At 29.9% G+C, this 5,864-nt stretch overlaps 1 protein-coding gene across 2 annotated transcripts in view; it reads right to left on the reverse strand.

Moving 5' to 3' along the window:
- The window catches only part of LOC111682430 (venom dipeptidyl peptidase 4), a 37,973-nt gene extending 32,739 nt beyond the window's left edge, over window positions 1-5,234 (reverse strand). The window contains exon 1 of one of the 2 annotated variants that reach the window (XM_046953159.1): window positions 4,819-5,234. The gene's annotated coding sequence lies outside the window, so the exon portion shown is untranslated. Of the gene's footprint in view, window positions 1-4,814 lie in introns of both variants that reach the window. The other variant, XM_046953160.1, reaches the window with a different exon arrangement.
- Window positions 5,235-5,864: the final 630 nt, after the last annotated feature.

Below are 5,864 nucleotides of genomic sequence, written 5' to 3' on the forward strand. Positions count from 1 at the left end.
AACTAGAACAGAACTAGAACAGAACTAGAACAGAACTAGAACAGAACTAGAACAGAGCTAGAACAGAACTAGAACAGAACTAGAACAGAACTAGAACTGAACTAGAACTGAACTAGAACTGAACTGAACTAGAACTGAACTATAGTAGAATTAAGACAAAATAAGAATAAAACTAGAACTGAACAAGATCATATTGAAAATTTTAAAAACTTAATCTTATTATATTTATTGCACTGCACATAAATTTTTTGTGGAGCTAAATAAAGTTTAATTTTTTTGTTTGTTAATTTCTCTTTAGTTTAGCTAAAGTATCAGCAGAAAGTTAAAATAATTATTGTTAAGTTTTAAATAAATGTTTAAAAACAGAAAGTATTTATTACCTTTTATGGCCTCCAAAAAAGTATGTTTTCCATATTTGCAATAAAATTTACGTGTTATGACTATTAATAACCCTACTATGCTTGTAAAGAAATTTATTATTTTTAAGATTATGCAATTGCATATAAAGAAAAATATTTATAACCTGCGGTAATTTTTTTCATATTTTTAAACATTTTTATCAATATTTTAACAACTTTGTTAATGTTCAAATTGTTTTTAATAATTCTAATAAAATATTTATCTAAACTCTAAATTTCAACCGAAAAATTTTCTCGTTTAATGTTCTCTGCACAAATATTTTAATACGAAACTTTTTAACAATTTCCTCTTTTGCTAAGACTCAACATGGCTTCAGCTTAAATAAATTTCTTTAAAGGACATTTATTGCAGTTAGTTTGGTTGTTTTGTAAAGCCTCTTTAGTCTTACAATAAACATTTCAAATTCTTAATACAATTGTTTGTCGTTTTTACTTACAAATCATTACATTTCACTCATCCGTTAAGCGACAAACAGCAACAACTATAAACTCGTTAACTTTGTCCTTTCAAATGTTTTCGAAGAAAATGTTTGTCTTTATGTCTAAATTTAGTATTAACTATGGGCCTAACAAAAACACACTCGCGCCAAGTATTTGTCAATTGTCCTTTTTGGACAATTGTGTTCATTGAATTCATGAAATTCATTCAATATTTTGACTGCTGGTTGGTTGGCTGAGAATTTTGCTGTTTTTGACAAAAGAATATCCTTTTGGTGTGTGTGTTTGAATGTTTATTAAGTTGACAACTTGTAATTGTTATTGTAATTTCCATAAGTATCCTTAAAATATCCTTAGTGTTAGTAAAGAGAAAACCTTTTTAAAATTAAATGGCAACCACATAAATTTATGTCTGAGTGTAATGAGCTGTATTTTAATTTTGTTTATTAAATGTTTAATTAAATTTTGGGGAGCAACAAATTTCTTTAATAAATAAAACGATTAAAGGTAATTGAAGGGAGAAAAAGAAAGGGGTTTGAAATGTTACCTTTGGAAAGGGGAAAATTTTGTAGTTTTATGATTTTAAAGTTCAGTTCCGAACTGAACTAGAACTAGAACTGAACTAGAACTGAACTAGAACTAGAACTGAACTAGAACTGAACTAAAACTGAACAAGAACTGAACTAGAACTGAACGATATACTAGACTATAGGCAATACTCTACACTATAGACTAGACTATAGACTAGACTATAGACTATAGACTAGGCTATAGACTAGGCTATAGACTAGACTATAGACTAGACTATAAACTAGAATATAGACTAGACTATAGACTAGACTATAGACAAGACTATAGACTAGACTATAGACTAGACTAGACTATAGACTATAGACTAGACTATAGACTAGACTATACACTAGAACTAACCTAGTACTGAACTAGAACTGAACTAGAACTGAACTAGAACTGAACTAGAACTGAACTAGAACTGAACTAGAACTGAACTAGAACTGAATTAGAACTGAACTAGAACTGAACTAGACCTGAACTAGAACTAAACTAGAACTGAACTAGAACTGAACTAGAACTGAACTAGAACTGAACTAGAACTGAACTAGAACTGAACTAGAACTGAACTAGAACTGAACTAGAACTGAACTAGATCTGAACTAGAACTGAACTAGAACTGAACTAGAACTGAACTAGAACTGAACTAGAACTGAACTAGAACTGAACTAGAACTGAACTAGAACTGAACTAGAACTGAACTAGAACTAGAACTGAACTAGAACTGAACTAGAACTGAACTAGAACTGAACTAGAACTGAACTAGAACTGAACTAGAAGTGAACTAGAACTGAACTAGAACTGAACTAGAACTGAACTAGAACTGAACTAGAACTGAACTAGAACTGAACTAGAACTGAACTAGAACTGAACTAGAACTGAACTAGAACTGAACTAGAACTGAACTAGAACTGAACTTAAAAACTAAAATCGATAATGAAAACCCACCTTTTTGATCTGCTTAAAAAAAGAAGAATTTTAATAAAAAATGCCTTTTCATTGCATATGTATTAACAAAGACAAATGCAGTGTGGTAACGTAACAATTTAAATAATTTTTCTCTCATTTAATCTCAACCGTATTTTCAACACAATTCTACATAATTTACACACACTTTTAAAGGCGTTCGGTGGGTCGGTCTGTTGGTTGTTGCAACAATATGTTTGTTAGTGTTGCTGCATAATGCAACACAACAAGAACAACTTATAATATTAAGTATAAAAAATATATAGTTAAAACAAAAGCAATATAAAAAATATTTTGCAATTCTCTAAAGAAAACAAAAATGGAATGGAGACTGAAAAGAGAAAAAAAATACTAAATACAAAATACCATAAAACAATAACGATGTTTTAACCCTTTGGGAGGTGCACTTAAATAATGAATGACGAGTGGTAATGTGCGAGGCGAATAGCAACGAACTTGACATACATATATTTCGATAAACTCGAGAAAAATTATGAAGAAGGCAGAGGCAGGATTAGAAAGACATTAAGAGGAGGGACTAATATAGTCAAAATCATTAGAAAAACTGACTAAGTAACTAACTAAGTAACTTAGTAATTAATTCATTATCTAACTACCATACACTATAGACTAGACCATAGACAAGACTATAGACAAGACTATAAACTAGACTATAGACTAAACCATACACTCGACTATAGACTCGATTGTAGACTCGACTATAGACTAAACTGTAGACTCGACTATCGACTAGACTATAGACAAGACTATAGATAAGACTATGGACTAAACTATGGACTAGACTATAGACTAGACTATAAACTAGACTATAGACTAGACTATAGACTGGACTAGACTATATACTAGACTATAGATTAGACTATAGACAAGACCATAGACTAGACTAGACTATAGACTAGACTATAGATTAGACTATAGACTAGACTATGGACTAGACTATAGACTAGACTATAGACCGAAATACAGACAAGACTATAGACTAGACATAAACTTGACTAAAGACTAGACTATAGACTAGACTATAGACTAGACTATGGACTAGACTATAGACTAGACTAAAGACTAGACTATAGACTAGACTATAGACTAGACTATAGACTAGACTATAGACTAGACTATAGACTAGACTATAGACTAGACTATAGACTAGACTATAGACTAGACTATAGACTAGACTATAGACTAGACTATAGACTAGACTATAGACTAGACTATAGACTAGACTAGACTATAGACTAGACTATAGACTAGACTATAGACTAGACTATGGACTAGACTATAGACTAGACTATAGACTAGGCTATAGACTAGACTATAGACTAGACTATAGTCTAGACTATAGACTAGACTATAGACTAGACTATAGACTAGACTATAGACTAGACTATAGACTAGACTATAGACTAGACTATAGACTAGACTATAGACTAGACTATATACTATAGATTAGACTATAGATTATACTAGACTATAGACTATAGATTAGACTAGACTATATACTAGACTATAGACTAGACTATAGACTAGACTATAGACTAGACTATAGACTAGACTATAGACTAGACTATAGACTAGACTATAGACTAGACTATAGACTAGACTATAGACTAGACTATAGACTAGACTATAGACTATACTATAGACTAGACTATAGACTAGACTATAGACTAGACTATATACTCGACTATAGACTAGACTATAGACTAGACTATAGACTAGACTATAGACTAGACTATAGACTAGTCTAAAGACTAGACTTTGGACTATAATCTAGATAATACACTAGACTACAAACTAGTCTAAGTACCAGAGTGTAGAATACGCCGTAGACTAGACTCTAGACAATACTATAGACTAGACTATAGACTATACCATAGACTAGACTATAGACTATACTATAGACTAGACCGCAGGTTTGGCTATAGACTATAAAACAGAATAGACTATACACGATACCAAATATCAAATTGTCACCAATTTTTACAACTTTATAGAACTTTATCATAATTTTAGTGTTCCATGTATTTATTATGGGCCTTTAAGTAATTTTCTGATGGAGACTTTTTTGTATAATTTTTTTTTTAAATTTTTAATTTTAATATCTTTTTCTTGTAAATGTACTTAGAACGATAACCGAGCAAAATTTTCACTGAATGATCTAACAAGGTTTTGGTAAACAGGAACAGCTTTTATAAAAAATACTTTTTACTCCAACAAAAGTTATAGCCAAAAAAATTAAATGCATAAAAAGGGTTTTTTATAACAAAATACCCTAAGTAGGGTACAAAGCATTAAATAAACTAAAATGTTGGCAAAGTTCATTTTTCATATTTAAGAAAAATATATTTTTGTTATTAAAAAATATTTTTTTTTTTAATTTTTGTGATAGTTTTTAATTACATACTTATTTACACTTTTATTTTTCTGTAATTTCTGTTTGTTTTTCGTTTTTAATGTTTTTGGTTTTGCTCGAACTTGCTCGCTTAAATAACGGTTTTAAAAACACACCGCATTTAATTTTATTTAAACACGCACCAGTATTTTATTTTATTTACAACAATAAATTAACACAAATTTATTACAAAAAAAAAAAAAAATTTAAAGTTTTTTAAAAAAAATAATTTTTTTATTTAAAATCGTACTTTTTATACCAGAAGTACTTTAGCAAAAATTTTAAACCATAAGTACGAATCAACGTACTGTATGTTGTATAGTCGTAGACGTATTTAAATAAATAACAAGGAATCGTTAGAAAAATAAGAAACCGTTAGCAACGAAAGAAAAGTTACAAATTCCAACCGCTCGCCACGAGTACCAATTGGCAACTGAAAATTGTTGGAAAAAAATAATAATACATTTGCTAAAAATTTCAAAGACAAACACAGTGTGAAGCCCCCCAAAACAAAACGAAAGAAAAAAACAAAAACAACAGCTTAAATAACTGGAGTGCAGTTCAAATGCAAAAAAAACAAAAAACAAAATCACACTCATAAAAAAATCAAAAACAAATAAAATGAAAAAGAGCCACCCAAAAACAAAATGTAACTTACGAAAGCAGATAAAAAACAAAAGTTGTAAAAAAAGAGAGTGATTTTAGTTGCTGTAATGAAATCCACGTTGTTAACAGAGATGGGCAGTTATAGAAATGGTACTTTTTTAATATCGAAAAAGGTACTTTTTTTGTAAAATTAGATAAAACTAGACTATAGACCAGACTACAGACAATACTATAGACTAGCCTATAGACTAGCCTATAGACTAGACTATAGACTAGACTATAGACTAGACTATAGACTTTAGACTAAACTATAGACTAGACGATAGACTAGAGACTAGACTAGGGACTAGACTATAGACTAGACTATAGACTAGACTATAGACTAGACTATAGACTAGACTATAGACTAGACTATAGACTAGACTATCGACTAGACTTTAGACTAGACTATA

Source organism: Lucilia cuprina, chromosome 5, assembly GCF_022045245.1.
Source record: "Lucilia cuprina isolate Lc7/37 chromosome 5, ASM2204524v1, whole genome shotgun sequence".
Classification (NCBI taxonomy): Eukaryota; Metazoa; Arthropoda; class Insecta; order Diptera; family Calliphoridae; genus Lucilia; species Lucilia cuprina.